Here is a 16,266-nt window from a genome sequence, read left to right on the forward strand (position 1 = left end):
ACTCTGTCAAGACCGCCTCCTTCCTTCTCTCTTCCCTGTCATCTTGCCAGCGCAGCTGCTATCGCTTCGTGGATCGTCTCTTCTCTCTTTCCCCCGAGCCTGTCTAGTTCTCAGTCTTCGGGTGTTGAGCTCTGCCTTGCGTCTCCCTGGGTCTGGGCTCCACTCCTTCGCTCCTTTAACCCCGCCCTCTGCCCAAGGCCCTCCAATTCCCGCGGCGCGGGCCTGGCGCTCCACGCTCTTATTGGCTGGTCCCGAGCCTCCCGCCCCGCCCTCCCGGCCCCACTCCGAGCCCTCCATTCACACAAAGTTTGGCTCCGGAGCTGTGAAGGGAGGGGGCGGCCCGGCCCGGCCCGGCCCAGCTCTGCCCCCAGCCGGCCCGACCCCGGCCCTGGCCCTCGGACCAGCCCTTATCTGATCCCAGCTCCGGTTTAAGAGTCCCGGCCCTGCACATCGCACAGCTCCTTCCTCACTCCTGTCCTCCCCGTCCATCTGTCAGTCCTGCTGCCTATCTGAAGGGCCACTCCACAAGGACCCAAGGTAAGCCCTGGCCCTAATGAGGGAGGGAGTGCTGACGCCCGGCCGGGGTCCTGTCTTCCTTACACTTCAGGGAGATCGGGGCCCCAAGTCCCTCCGTCTCTACCCCGGCTGGTCTCAGCAGAATGGCTCTGTTCCACAGCCTCCCACGTTAGGCGGCCCCACACTGACCCTCCTGGGAAGGGCTCCCAGAAGGTAAGCCAAGTTGGTTACCTCAGCCCTTTAGGCTAAGGAAGGGCCTTTCCTGATGCTCCTTCCCACTGCGTGGCCCTGCAGTTGCATCACAGCTCCTCCAACAAATGCTGGGACCACCACCTGTAACCATGCATCCCCACACTGGCACTCCAGACAGCGCCCCCGCTTCCCAGGATCATCAGGTTACTCCCATTCCCATGCCCAGCACTTGCCCCCTCCTTATACAGTGACACTCACATAGCGACACCCACTTACCACTAGTTCACACATGGAAAGAAAAAAAACAACTTGGACTAGGGATCCTCAATAACCTGGTGTGCTTGGGACCCCTGCCCACCCAGTCTTTTCCCTCCATTCCTACTCCACTTCAAGACACTCCTCCTAATTTCTACTCCCCTCCCCCAGCTGTTTCACACTAAGATCCTTAGGAGGAAAGCAGCAGGGCCACTCCAGCTAGAGGAAGAGCAGATTGCACCCAAACATTCACCTTCAGATGGAGATGACCTTCCTTTCCCATCCCTTCTGCCCATCAGGAACTAACCAAGGGCACCTGTGTAAGGAAAGAAATGAGAGAACTTCCTGATTTGGGGGAGGGGGAGGAGAGCTGAACTCTGGGATGGATAGAAGGACAAAGATGGGCAAAAGTGGGATTAGGGCCTCTCTTATCTTGAGATTTCATTCTTGTTAATGAAGTACCCCAGGCAGACTGACGGAGATGGTGAACTGGGATTGCTGAAGAAGCCAGTATGAATTTGGACCCAAAGAAGGCCAAGGCTTAAAGCCTGATTATGTTGCTCATCAATACAAATTCTGGCTAAAGATTTTTGGATGGTCTGCTTTGGTTGTGGGGTTTGAATTCCCCCCCACTCCCTGGACTGTTTTTAGGCAGTTCTGGATGGGAGGGAGATGATGATGGGAGATTTGGTGCCTTTCTGTGAGGAATGCCCCTTGCTTAAGTGTGCTGAGGAGGGCCTGGAGTGGGTGTCAAGACCAGCCTGAGGAGGGACCAGCAGCCACCACTGAATTCCCTTTAGTTTCATCCCCAAACCCTTTTTCTGATCTCCAGAGATTTCTAAACATGTTCCTGGCATGATGGAGGCCACCATCCTGTGATGAGGAGTAGGACTTTTTAATTCCTAAGAGTATAGGCAGGGTATGAGGGACCAAGTGTAGAAGGAAGCAAGTGTCCTGGCTCATAGCTAGTTTTTCATGGAGGAGGAAATGAAGAAGGAGGGGGAGGGAAGGCGCTACCCCAGGGAGAAGGGCCAGGGCTGGTCTGTAGAGGCAACAGGCATGGCCCAGGCTGTGCCAACTCCTCCCTGCGCTCCACCCCCCGCCCCCAGTCCTTTGGTGGTGGTGGTGAGGGAGGGAGAGAGGGGATGTGGGGGGTGGTGATCTGGGCCAGTCCAGCCTCCCAAAGCTCTTGCCAACCTGGGTCCTGAAAGGAGCTGCTGTTTTCTGAGCCATCCCCCAGCCCCCACCCAGAGTCTGAGCAGCCAACTTGTCTCAGTGGATATCAAATGGCAATGACTACTGAGTGGAGGGGGGAGGCAGGGTTATGGTTCCATTCCTTCTGTGGTTCTAATGCACAATCCCACTGCTGCCCCTACCCTGAGGAAAAACTCCATCTCCTCAACTTCACCCCCACATCCAGTCTATTGACACATGTGATTTGTTGTCTGCCCTTTGGCATCCTCCATCTTGTCCCTGTGCCCCAGTGAATAGCACCTGCTACCTTCTGTACAGGAGTTCATTTATAGCTCCAGCCTGGTTGGATTGGGCTACAAGGAAAAAGCCTGGCAGAAGACCCAGAGGCCTCCTTCCCTTGCTGTCCCCAAGGACCAGAGTAGCTGGGACATGGATCTGAGTGGGCTCAGATGAAGTCCCCTGTGATCATCCTGGGAGTGGTGGGATAAGGGATTTAGGACTCTGGGGGGTGAGTCATGCCGGAACTCCCACTTCCTCAGAGGAAAAAGGCTTTCTGGGTCTCCTAGCAAAATGTGCACAAGATGGAAGATAGGCTGAGCCCCCTGGTGGGGAGGGAAAGAGACATTGGGCAATGGTACTCCTCAACTCTCCTGCCAAGGGTTATTTAGGACAGAAGAAAAAACCTCCACTCTCCCTCCCTTCCCTGGCCTAGATTCTTCTCTTGCCTGACTGGTCAGTGTTACTGTCCAGTCTGAGGCCAAGCTGTCCAGGACAGTGGTGAGGCCCTGGAAGGGGGTAGTGAGAAGGGATCATACAAGGCACACCACTGAGATGAAACAGCAGGAAGATTGGAATCCAAGTGTTTCAAAAACACCCAATGAAGGGTGGCTGGCTTGGGCAGCTGCTAAGAATCAGAGCTTTTTGAGTTTAACATATCACCCCACTCTACCACAGGCCAATATTTATTCATCTGAGTTTAATATATGTGTTGCCACCATTCTTCATGGAGACAGTGCATCTAAGTGTCCCCTCTTCATCCCCTCCCCCCATCAGAACCTTGAAAGGGCAAAGAGAAAGGGATTGTGGGAAAAACTCTCCCGTGGGTGTCTGCCAGCTTGGAGCTGGATTTGAGGTGGTGGGGAGGTGGGAGGGGCTGGCTCTGGAATGCAGGAGACAAGTAAGAACTGAACTGTGTGGTTTGCAGAAAGAGATTCAAGAAGATGGACCCTGAGAGACCTGAATTAACACTTCAGGCCTCTAAAAAGGTGAAACATAGAAAGGATGTATAATGGCCATCTGCTCCTCTTCCAATGGCAGAGGACCTGGTAAAGGAGTGAGGCTGCAGTTGGAGGAACTTAGGTTAGATTTCAGGAAGCACTTCTCATAAAAGGAGAGAAATCTAAAATAAGGATTGGGAAAGAAAGGGAGACCACCTTCTGGACAAAAATGAAAACTAAAATCCCAGAACAAAAAAGCCCACCATGTAGATTTCTGAGGGGAGCTGTGAAGCTCAGATAAGTGCAGGGATTATTGTGGCAGCTGTCAAGAGACCTCTCCGGAATGGCTGTCCCCATTCCACAATGTTCTCCCTGAGTCCTTTCTGCTCTAGCATTGCCTGAGAAGCAGTAGACATAGTGGTTAAGAGCATAGCTTTGGAGTCAGACTTCCTGGGTTTAAATTCTGGTTTCACCACTTAGCTACACAAGTCTCCTCATCCTTACAATGGAGCTAATAATAGTTGTGGACTGAAAGAGCCAATATTTGTAAAGGGCTTGGAATGGTGCTTAACCTGGAGAAAGTGCTCTGACTCTTTCTACTCTGTCATCTTTCCTGGCTCCTATGCCTTGCCCCAGCCCTTCACTGTGGTTTTTCTGAGGTCCTAGATCACCATCCCCACACCGTTATAGAGTTTGGGAAGATGGGAGAATTATCATGTAGTTTAAGATGAGTTTCCTCTCTTTATTCCAACAGGCTGACCAGCACCAGGGCCTGGGTCTCCACACTCATAGCCCCTTCCTCCCAAAGTTTTCACCAAGAAGATATGTTATCTCAACTTGAATTCAATAACTGAGCTGTTGAACTTCTTCCCTTAGATCACAGGTGGCAAACACAAGGGCCAAAGGTCAAATCTAGCGCTCCACCTTGTTTTATCCGGCCTGGTACCTTGTTTCTACCTGGTAGCAGCGCTGAGCTCCTTGCCCCTAGTGAAGGAGTAGTTACATTTATACAATCCTAAAATTGCATTTGGCCCTTTGAAGGCAACTGCAAGGCTGATGTGGCCCACCAGTGAAAATTAGTTTGACACCTCTGCAGCTTAGATAGTCTCTTTCCCCATTCTGCACAACTTCTCTCTTTCAGCTTCTCTCTATCCTACCTTTCACCCCTTTCCCCGAACGACCCTGCCTGTTCCTCTCCCTGCCTAGGTTCCCCCCACCCCTCACACTTTCTCTCAGGTGTATGTGCCCTCCCCAGATTCTTCTGTTAGTTTGTCCATCTCGTCAGCTGGGATGCCCAAATAACGACCTCCCTAACTTTAGCCTGTCCCTTTCCTTGATTCCCTTTCTACCACAAAATTCTCCCTGAATTGTCACCATGAAGAATCAGTTTTATCTTGCTCCTTTCCTACCTATTGTATCCCTGTTGGTTTTCAGATGAAAACTCCCAATCATAGTCTTCAAGATACTTTTCGTAAGCCTTCCCCCTGTCCCCTCCAGCACCCCCATTTTTGGGGACTGCCCTATTCAGATCTTGTTCCAGGGGAATATATTCAATGGCAATTCTGAGTCACACTCTTTCTCCCACTCTGGGCCTTCACACAGGCTATTCCAAGTCTTACCCCTCCTGCCAATCTCCATTCCTCTGTTTCCCTATCTGCTCTGTCATCTTGTATCCCCTTCTCCTCAGCATCCTTGTCCCTTGTGTCTGTAACTTTGCCCAGGATGCTCAATGGAGTGGTGATGTTGGAGGGGACATCTTGTCTGCCTCATTACATAGGGGCTCCTCCAGGGTTAGGCTTCTACCCGTATCAGATTGCAGACTCCCTGAAGCAAAGTCATCTTTTTCTGCATTAGACCTTTGGTTCCAGAGTTCCTGCTGACCAGTCTGGTTCTTCCTAGGAAATCTTTCTGATTGTTGATTCTGGGGGAGGTGGGCGGGGGGGACCTTGCTTTAGATGCTATGAGTGTCCTGGTACAGGGTATATGTAAGACCTCATTATCCAACTCTTAAGGGACTCAAGAGAAATCCCTCTCCTAGCAATCACCCCATCCTGTGGAGACAAAATCACCCGAAGATTAAAAGCTGCAGACCCTAGAACCCCTAATTTCTATCTCTACCCCTGATGCTATTCCGAACCACAAGACCACAGCACATACCTCCTTCCCATGTCTAAACCTCCCCATGTCTAAACCTCCCCATTTGACCCTGTGATAAAAAAAAGACATGGGCAACTGGCAAGAAGAGAAGGCAAGTATATTGGGCCTAGGGTGGTTGCTCTCAAACTTTTTGATCTTAGGACCCCTTTACATTTTTAAAAATTATTGAAGATACCAAAGAGCTTTTGCTTATATGGGTTATAACTATTGATATGTTAGAAATAAGGACTGAGGCCATGACCAGTGTGGCTTGGTTGGTTGGGCATTGTTCTGCAAATCAAAAGGGCCCCAGTTTAATTCCCAGTCAGGGCATGTGCCTGAGTTGTGGGTTCGGTTCCTGGTTGTGGTGCATACAAGAGGCAACCAGTTGATGTTTCTCTCTCACACTGATGTTTCTCTCCCTCTTTTTTAAAAGAAACCCAAATCTTTAAAAAAAGAAATAAGAACTAGGAGTCTTAACTAGTTATTAATTCATTTAAAAATAACAACAACCCTGGTCAGTGTAGCTCGGTTGGTTGGAATATTGTCCTGTGAACCAAAGGGTCATGGGTTTGATTTCTGGGTAGGGCACATGCCTGGGTTGCATGTTTGCTCCCTGGTCGGGGTGCATATGAGAGGGTGACAAGAGGTAACTGATCAATGTCTCTCTCTCACATCAATGTTTCTCTCCCTTTTCCTTCCTTCCCCTCTCTCTAAAATCAATGAGCAAGTCCTCAGGTAAGGATTAAAAAACAACAACAACAAAACCATTGCATGTCAATATAAGTTACACTTTAAATGAAAAATAGCTATATTTTAAAAACAAACAAAAACTTTAGTAAGAAGAGTGTCATTGTCTTGCATTTTCACAACTCTTTTAATGGCTGGCTTAATAGAAGACAGTTGATTTCTTGTGTCTGTGTCTGCATTCAACGATATTATAGCTTCTGGAAAACTCTGAATACTCATGAGAGAATAAGTTAAAAAAGCAAACAACATATTAGCATTATTATAAAGATGGGTTTGACCTGAAAGAGCCTCTGAAAGGGTCTCAGGAACCTCCAGGGGCCCCAGACCATACTTTGGGAATTACTAGTCTAGAGGAACCTCAGGAAACAGTTGGAAAAAGTCTTGGCCAATCCGGATATTCTGGCTGATCTTTCTCCATTGCCCATGGGTTTTTTAATGTTTTCACTAGGGATGAATTTTGGGGCCATGGTTAATCATGGGCTCTGGAGACAGACTACCTACTAAAATTGAGCTTGAATTTCAATTTTACCACTCACTAGCTGTGTGACCTTGGACAGATTATTAACATCTCTGTCTTTCAGTTTCCTCATTTATAAATAGGGCTTAAAATGTCTACTTTTTTAGAGTTGCTGAGAACTAAATAACATAATACTAGAAAAGGTCTTAGCATGGTGCTGAATAAAGTAAGCTCTTATTAAATTCCAGAGCCTTACTCTCTGAGTTCACTGCCCATTGGCCCAGAAAGCAGGGAGCTACAGAGGTAATCCTTCCCATTCCCATTCCCATCTGTAATGTAATACTTCACATTACAGATAGGGCTTCTTGACCCAGACAGGGAAAGTACTTGTACCAGCTCCCAGGAAAAGTTAACAGGGTTGTTGGACCCTAAACACAGGAGTTCATCTCCTAGCCCTGTGCTCTCCCCACCAGACCTTTCCAGTGGGGGAAATAAACCCAAGCAGATCTTACCTTTCCCCCAGCAATCCAGGTGAGCCATCCAGAGCTCCAAAGTTCATGGGAGTAAATCAGGAAGCCTTGAGGGCAGATAGCCTGGAGGACTTCCTGACATCCCAGGAAGAGGAGAAAGCCAGAAGACCTGCTTAAGCCCAGAGGATCTTTCTGTCTTGTCTTATGGGGAACAGTTCTGTAAAGTGGCCCCAGCACTTTCTCCTGAGGGTTCCTGGACCTAGGGCAGAGGAAGTCTGTGATAGGGCAACAGTGCTTCTCATGTGGTGCCTGTAGCCTCTTCCCAGAGCATTGTCTACTCTCAGTGGTCCCACCACTCCAGGGCGCACTCACTTTCCCAGGCTCTCCTGACCTGCCTTCTGTGCTGAGGGCAGGACACTGCATCTTGGGAAAGTCAGCTGGCAGTGTTGAGGGTGATAATGGAGGTTGGGGAAGGGCTGGGGGTCTCCTGGGCAGGAGAAGAGAAGCCTCTCCCCACAGCATGGGGAGACAGACAGACACACACTGAGGAAGAGGTAGTCCTGGCTCTTGGGCCCTTCAGCCAAATTTCCTTAACCTGGGCTGCAGGCACCACCTTCATTAGAAGCTCAGATCCTCCAGGCCTGAGTGCACACCCATTCTGCATTCTGGAGGTTCAGCTCCTACCCACAACCCCCATACTTGACAACTCTGAGATATGGTGGGCTTAGGTTTGAGATCTTGCTGTCTGTTGCTCTGTTTTTCTTCTCCTGCCCACATAATTCCCTTGAATAAAGGGTAAAACTGAGGCAAAAAAGTAGGTGGGCTCAGACTGCCCACTACTTCTTTCTAGAGCCTGCCTGGAAGCAAGGAGCCTGGCCTCCCACAGTCCCTCCTCTCCTATCGCTACCAGTCCCTGTGGCTTTTTCCACTTGCAAAGTCCTTTCTGGCAAGTTTGGGGGCTCTGCTCTAGTCTCCTTGCCCTGTCTCCTGGGTAGTACCCCCCAGGGAGCCCTTGTGGGCTAAGATCAATTCAGTCTCAGCCCTGCCCCACCCCCTGCCTCCACTGGCATTGCCAGCAGCCCCCTACCTCCTGCCCCTGGGCTGGAGGACCGGAGAGGGCTGAGGGGCTGGCTCTGCATACTAATGTCCTGCCCATTGTCAAAGACGCTTTGTGCCAGAGAGCTCCATTGAGGTGGCTCTGGGGCGGGCACAATGGGGGCTCTGTCCCCAAGTTCCCCCAAACAGTCACCTGCTTTCAGAGCCTGCCCCCACCACCAACCCCCACACGCCCCAGTGTTCAGAGGGCTCAGAGAGCATGGGGGAGTGGGCCCAGAGCTGGGGTGGGGAACGGGGAGGGCAGGAAGCATCCTCCCTTCTCTTAGGCAGGCTGGGGAAATGGGCACATGGAGGGTAGAGGCCCCAGCTGGCAGGGCAGGGGCAGCTTGTGAACAAAGTTGGAGAAGAGAAGGGACACAGCCTGCCCCCTCCTCTGCTCAACTTACCCAGCTGGGCCTGGCTGCCACCTCTCCTCCCCCAACAACTGCAGGACTCATATATGCAGAGGCACACAGGCACACACTCATCTATGCAGCCCCACACATGGCATGGGGAGCAGATATGCCCAGACACAGAGGCTGCCCCAGGTCCACAGACCTGCGTGTCTGCCACCATCCACTAGCAGATGTCCCTGCGTACCCACCCTCCACCCAACCCCCTTTTCCCCTCTTGTACCCCCTCTACCAGCCTCAGCCAGCTCAGCACCATTCCACCCCCCTCCCCATGCCCTCGCTGCCCCCTGCTGCTCCAACACAGGTTATAACAAGTTTGCACTTGTTGTGACCTCAAGAATGTGGCCCTGGGGCAGGGAATGTCCGGCTGCCCCAAACCCACCTGTTTATACGTTAACCACAGACATGGCCTCTGCTGAACTCTGAGCATGGTGCCCCCGACCTGACCGTGAAGGAGTTGGGTGGGCTAAAGTCCCTGTGCCCAGCTCCCTCCCATCCCCACCTGAGCAGAGCCAAACATGCTGGAGGAGCTCTGTGCGCATGACCAAACCCTGGCCTGCTACAGCACAGGCCCAGGGGAACCATCCTTGCATTTGCCCGGTGCATGTAGATAAGTCACAGCCCCTCATGGCCTTGTGAAGTAGATGGAACACTTATCATTTCCCTTGTGAGAGGTAAAATGATGTGTCCAGGTGACAAGGCTGGAATGAGAATGGAAGTTTCTTGCCTATAGGTGGGTTTTTTTTGTGATTTTTGAGGGTCATTATCTGCCTTGTGGCTTCATTCAGATGACCCTATATGGAATTTTCACAGAGTTCTTTTACCCACCTTCCTTGGGAAGGAGTGGGAGCATGGTGGGGTGGTAGGTAGGGCGAACAACACGTACAGGAAACTTAAATAGGATTCTGGGTCTAGAAAGAACTTCAAAAGGTCACCTTGACCCTTCCACTGCCTCTAGGCAGAGTGAGCCTAGATCTTTTCATTCCCTCCCATCCCCTTAGCCCTGTTCTCCTCCTGACTTTGGATGGCTAGAGAGAGAGAAGCCCTACTGCCTTCTTGCTAGGGTTTAGAATCTGAGACTCTATTGATTACAAGTCCTTCATGATGCATGGCTATGATCCTCCCTGCTAATAACCTATGTCTGTATAAGGATCTGTAGAGGGTGTCTATTCCTCTCCTACTATTCTGGTCTGAGGCATCTTCTGGAAGCCCATAGCAGGTGCCCTGAAAAGGGAGTTAGATGGAGGGCTCACCAGAGCCCCAAGAATTTGAGGTCTACCTTCACAATGCTTTGTTGGGACCTTGGGTGGTAGATGGGGTCACAGTGGCAGAAATTCCATCAGATGGAGAGCTAAGATAATATTGGTTTGATTACTTGCTAATGTTATCAAACACTGATGACATGATGTTTCCCTTACATCAGAATGGCTCACACACTTGCAGGACCCTTCTATTCCTTAACTCTACTCCTCACTTAGAATTCTCTCTGTGGCTACAGGATTTTGCTTACGCCATCTCATCCACAACACACCTTCCCTACCCTTATACCCTGGGATGGTTCTTCTGCCTCCAAATGCCCCTTCTAATGTCCGCTGTTGGAGAAAGAGGCCCGCCTTAAGTATAACTTCAACTCTTCCAGCTGCACTCAGGCGGTTAGCTACTGAAAGAGGGAGGACAGGGATATAGTAACCTCTGAATCTAGTTCTGCATCTAGTCAGTGTCCTCATGCTACCCCTACCCCATCCCTCTCTTAAAACAAGGAAAGTGAATAAAAAATAAGTAGAAAGTTGGAAAGGGGGTAGAGATATTCCTCCCCAGGTGGTCCCCTTAGAATTCTGTGAGTGAAGGTCAGGTTGCTCTCCGTACATGAACCAGGAGCCCTGCGAAGGAAAGAAAGTTGAAACAACCCCTCTCAGGGAAGGTGACTCCATTTCCTGGATATGCATCCTAAGTACAGTGTACCTATGTGTCTCTATCTTCACCGAGGGTAAAAATAGGGATAAACTGCTTATGCAACAGCTGGTAAATTTTGACATAATAGGAAAGCACGTCCTGGATATAAGGTATTTCTAGGCAAAGGGGAAGGATAGAAAGAGGTAGAAAACTCACACCCCCTGATGAAAAAGAGAGGTCTCCTATTGAACAAAGGCTGGTGGCACAGAGCCCCTGTGGGCCATGGGATTTCCAGCTATCTCAAAGAATGCTCTTACCCATTGTCATACCCTGAGCAGAAAACATCATTGAATCTGCCCCCTCCCTCTGGGCCAGCTATTTGCTGTTGTTTATGATCTTGATGGTGTATTTCTGGGCCAGCTGCTAAAGGGGTGAGGAGGATTTCTGATACCTGGTGATGGGCCGGGCACATTGAACACCTCCTGGGCTGTGGCTGTGGTTGGACAGGGGAAGAGTCAATGGACAATGTTCCAAGGTTGGCTCCCCACCACTTGGCCCTTCAGAACCCCAAGGTCAAAAAAGGATCTTGTAGGAAGAGAGGGGTTGGGATGAGAAAGAAGTTCAGGGTTATTGCTCTAGTTTTGATTAAAATCATGTGTGCTACTAGCCAGCTGTGTGGTCATGGGAAAGTTACTCAGCTTTTCTAGACCTGGGCTGCTTTTTCAGTAAAATGAGGGAATTGAATGGGATGACCATGAGTGCCTCCCAGCATGGATGTTCTATGACCGTATGGTGGTAGCAAGGTGAAAAGCAAGGACTTCTGTTTAAGCAGGCCTGGGTTCAGCTTCCTAGTGGGCCTCCTGGACAAGTCAGCCACTCTTTCAGAGTCTGGTTTCTGCATCATATGAGGTAATGGCACTACCCACCTCACAGGCAGGATAGGATGATGTGGTGCCCAGTCTCCACACACAAGGCTGATTCATCGAAGGAGCGGAAGTGGGAAAGTCCATGGTACTATGGGAGCACAGAGTATGGGTTGCAAATCCTACTGGGGGTGTGGGCATTCAGAAGGGCTTCCCAGAGAAAGTGACATCTAAGATGAGGCCAGATTGGGTGTAGAAATTAAGCAAAGTGAGAAGAAGAAGAGTGCTCCACAGTGAAGGCCCTGTTATTTGCCAAGAACTGTTGTTGGTAAGAGAAAGTAGAGCACAGTTCAGGTTATTATGGTCTCTGTCCCACTTATAATTCAAGGGGCTTAACAGCTGGTGCCCCTCTGCTTCCCCTCTATCTTCCTTTTCCTACTCTTTCTCCTTTACTCACAAGTCTCAGTTCTCTTGTCCTTGGTCACTGGGTACAAAGAACCACTGGGTTCCTCATAAGGGCCTTGTTGGTCCAGGGAGAAGCTCAAGTCCAAAGTTGTCCAACTCTGGAGCAGTTTTTGGTCTGGGTCTGAAGTTTTCTGCCTCTCTGCACTGTGGAAGAGGAATTTACCGCCCCAAAGAAGACTGGATTTCTGGCATTGAGGCCCTACTGTTGAGTATTTTGCACTCTATTTGGGCCTTCATTTCCCCCATGTGGCCCCCTTACTACAGAGAGTTGGGAGAGGGCAATGTGGAGTGAGGACTGAGGGAAACTAGGGAAAAGACAGCTTTTCAGCCTGTCATAAAGGATGTTGGGGAGACCAAATTAGTGCCCCTAAATGTCGGGAGGTTGAAATTTCAATAGGAAGCTTGGAGAGAGAACTTCCCAAGAAGGAAGCATGTTACACATCAAAAAGGGGCCTGAGGGAAGAAAAAGAAACGTAGAAGACCAATCTTACAGACTCTTTTAAGCAAAGCTCTATTAGGCACTGAGGAGGACACAAAGATAAACAAAACATAGGTTAAGAATTAGTTCAGAGAAGATTCTCCTGTTTGGGAAGATGGGCATGGTTCTTCCTGGAAGGAGTGGTAAGATGAAATTACTCCAATGGGAGCAGCTCCTGAGGGTGCTTCCATACTGGAGAGTGACTCTCCTGCCTCCTCCTACACTGCCTCTTGGAGCCCCCACCAACTAGGCCCACGTCCTCCCTCATCACTGGCCAATGCAACCTATAAGATCACAGAGAAGAAAGTGTATATAGAAGGGGCCTTTAGCTAGGATTTAGTTGACCTGCCTTTCTTCTCTCGGGTAGGGAACCTCTGGTTCTGGGACCCTAAGGAACAGGTCCCATCAACTTGGCCCTTCTTTGGTTTCTCAGACTCTAGTAGCATATCTGGTGACAGCTCAGTGGCTCACTGGCCTTCACCCCAAATACCTTATCTTCTGAGGCCTGGCCATACTGGGCTTTGAGAAGCCTGCCAGCTATCTGGAGCCACCAAGACTGGGGACAAGCAGGAGGGCAAGGGGCCAAAGGGCAGTAGCTGAGGAACTTAGCTCCATGCAGTATCCCTCATAGCACACCCCTTACCTCTCAGCAGGTGGGGAGGCTTTTGGAGGGACTCTCCTCTCAGGAATTAAGGGGAGGTGGGATAAAGCATAGTGTTTGGAAGGCTCCTCCAATTCTGGGGGTATGGTACATCCTACCCCACAAATCACTGCTCCCCTAGAGAAAGGAGAAATAAGGCAGGGGTTAACCTTGAGCATCATCAATCCCACTGGGGTGTGGAGAAACAATGTGACAAATTCCATAAGACTGGAGGCAGAGGTTTTGGCTCAGCTGTTAAATAACTGTCAGCAAGTTATTGTATTTTACCTGTCTGAGCCCTTGTTTTCCTAATTTAGTAGATACTTTTCTTCATCTGCAAAGTAGGCTAATAATATTTTATATTTGACTAAGACCCTTAAAGATTTCACATACTTTATCTCATGTAACCCTGACCACACAATGGAAGGTTTTATTGCCTCCTTAGGTGAGGAAACTGAGCCCTAGAGAGATTAAGAGATTGACTGAAGTTTCCATTAGCTAGTAAATGACACAGACCAGGATGGCAAACAGTGGGAAAGAAGAACAGATAGAGACCTTTGGCCGTGACCCAGACATGCCAGGATAACAAATAGGTTTCATTTGCTAGGCCACTCCATTTGATTGAAAATGGCTGTCTGTATCACCATGTTGAGAAAATTCTGAGGTTCAGTGAGAAATAAAGTACTGTGATAAATTAGTGATATCTGTTAAAGGTGAGGGGCAGTGTAAGTGGTGGCCTACATGCTTTATGGTTGACATTTCTAGCTCAGAATCAGAGCAGGGATTTCAAGTCCAAGTCATTTTTTATACTAATCAATTCAGCTAAATGAAAAGGTACCAGCTTCAAAAAGAAAACTAATAGTCTCTTTCAAAGAGCTCACAATTTTTTGAGAAGGACAAAGATGCACTATATCGATAAGGTGGCAAAATGTCCTAACAACATAGAGGGAGTGTAAGTCCTTGCAGAGGGCATTCTGGCAGAGGGAACTGCATAAGGAAAGGCATGGCACATGCAAATAGAGTGCAGCCATGTTTTGAAGAGTGAATGGAAATATCAAAGGAGACACTGAAAATTAGGGTGGAATCAGATGGTGAAGTGTTCTGAATGCTATGTCAGGAGTTTGGGTTTTATTACAATAGCTGTGGGGCTCATTAAATGATTTAAAGCAGGAGCAATGGAAAAGGTCCTATGGCAGGTGGGGTAGGTGGAAGTGAGGAAAGTGAGTCTGGGACAGGAAAAGCAGGGGATCCTCGCAACATTTTAGGTGAAAGAGAATATGAGGCTCTAAGGAGATGGAGAGGCGCCCACCCACAGAGGCAGAATTGATAAGACCTAGTTACCAATTGGATGAGGGGCAAGGAGAAACGCAGGGTACTGAATGGGTGGTAATGCTGTGAACAAGAGGGAAAACAGAAGAGAGTCCCTTTTGAGCATAGAGGACATGAGTCTGGACACATTAAAACTGGAATGCTTCACATAGGGGGAGCCTGTTGGTACTCAGACAGATAGGCAGAAGTGAAGTGGAATCCATGGGAAGGGTTGAAACAGCTGAGGGAGGGAGAGTGGAGTGGTTAGAGATGACAGCCAAGGGTGGATCCCTGAGACACACCAACAGGTAAGGGGCAGAGGAGAGACCACAGTCAGAAAGATGGATGAAAATTAAATGGAAAAGGAACCTTGGAGAACACTGTCAGAAAGTAACAATGAGACTCTCCTCACATTTAGTGCTTTTACAATGCTCTTACATATTCGCTCTCAATTCATTCTCCCAATACCATATATACCATAGAGGTATTATTATGTCCTTTTTACATATAAAGGAAATGGAAGCTCAGAGAGTTTAAGTGATTTACCCCAAATCACGAAGTCTAGAAGCTGCAGGGACACTTAATGGCTATTCAAGGTCTACAAAATCAGTAGATTCCAATCACAGGAAGAACCAAATGAAAAAGTGTGAAGAGCAGACCAGTTCATCATCAGTTTCAAATGTTGTAGAGATATTGCTGAGATCAAGGACTGAGAAAACATCCTTGGATTTAATGATTGGTCAGCTGTGATCTTAAAGAGAGCTCAGTTCTGCTCAGATGCCACCCAACCTGGCTGTGTGGGTCAAGTGGAATTATTTCTAATGTGTTTTGTAGACTGCAGAGCCTCATGATCTGCAGGTGGCTGATACTCTTATTTTATCATTATTAAATATTAGTAGATTAAACCATTTGATATTGCTGATGTGGGACCCAATTTTTCAAATTGGCAATTTGATATGGTTTGACCTGATAGTAAAAGGAGTGGGCTTGGGTGGGAAGAGGCTATGAGCAAAGGCAAACTACAGAGCCAAGGGACTTTCCATGGGGCTGGAAAGCCCTGTCCCCTGGTGGTAAGAAGGTAAATCTTCAGTGCTGGGCAGACAGAGAGGGGCAGATAACTGGAGAAGCTTAAAGTTTGGAGGAGTTCCCCCTCACCTTCTGGCTCCCCCTACCCCCATGTGTAATATTACCAGCCTCCTCTGCTGTAAGTGCAGCTGGGGGGGGGGGAGGTGAAATCTCCAGAGAGGACTCTGTCCAGAAGAATATTTCTAACCTCTGAACTGGTATGAGCCCCTGGACCAGTATATTTGGGGATCAGTTGGGTATAGATTCCCTCTGTGGGAGGTCTCAGGAACCAAGGCCAGATGGTGATTATCTCAGTGATGGTGATGGCTCTCTAAAAAGTGATTAGAGAGCCAGGGAAGGCCATCACATGAACAAAAGATTCTGAACAGACATTGTGATCATTGCCTTATTTCCACCTAACTCAGCCCAGACCCTTGGAGATCTCCCCCAGTGTTCTTGAAAACCTCTTCAGTGTCTCATGTCTTACAGATAACAATAGAATAACAATGAAAATAGAAGTTATTACTATTAATTGCTTCCAGTTATAGCTTAGCACTGATGCTGATTTTCTGGCTCTTTAGTGGAGGTGACAAAGGATGGGTTAACATCTTTGAGTAGATGTTCTTCTGAGGTCAGGGCCCAGATGGGGCCAGGACAGAAGGCTCTTGGGATTGCTGGAGCTGGGGATAGGGAGGCTGTGGTGAATCCTTTGTCCTCAACAGAACTCTGCTCAGTGCCAAGCTCCTCAACAGAACCAGGATGTGCAGCCTGCTGCTCTAGACAGTGGGTAGCAGGAGACACTGTGGCCCGGTGATGACTCGGGGTGAAGGTTGCTGTGAGAGGGGTGGAGGGGGTGGGC

General features: G+C 48.9%; 1 protein-coding gene across 1 annotated transcript in view; it reads left to right on the forward strand.

Moving 5' to 3' along the window:
• The first annotated feature begins 322 nt into the window (after positions 1–322).
• The window catches only part of KCNJ10 (potassium inwardly rectifying channel subfamily J member 10), a 33,464-nt gene continuing 17,520 nt past the window's right edge, over positions 323–16,266 (forward strand). The window contains exon 1 of the mRNA XM_024571311.3: positions 323–537. The gene's annotated coding sequence lies outside the window, so the exon portion shown is untranslated. The remainder of the gene's footprint in view (positions 538–16,266) is intronic.

The sequence above is a fragment of the Desmodus rotundus genome, chromosome 12, assembly GCF_022682495.2.
Source record: "Desmodus rotundus isolate HL8 chromosome 12, HLdesRot8A.1, whole genome shotgun sequence".
NCBI classification, from domain to species: Eukaryota; Metazoa; Chordata; class Mammalia; order Chiroptera; family Phyllostomidae; genus Desmodus; species Desmodus rotundus.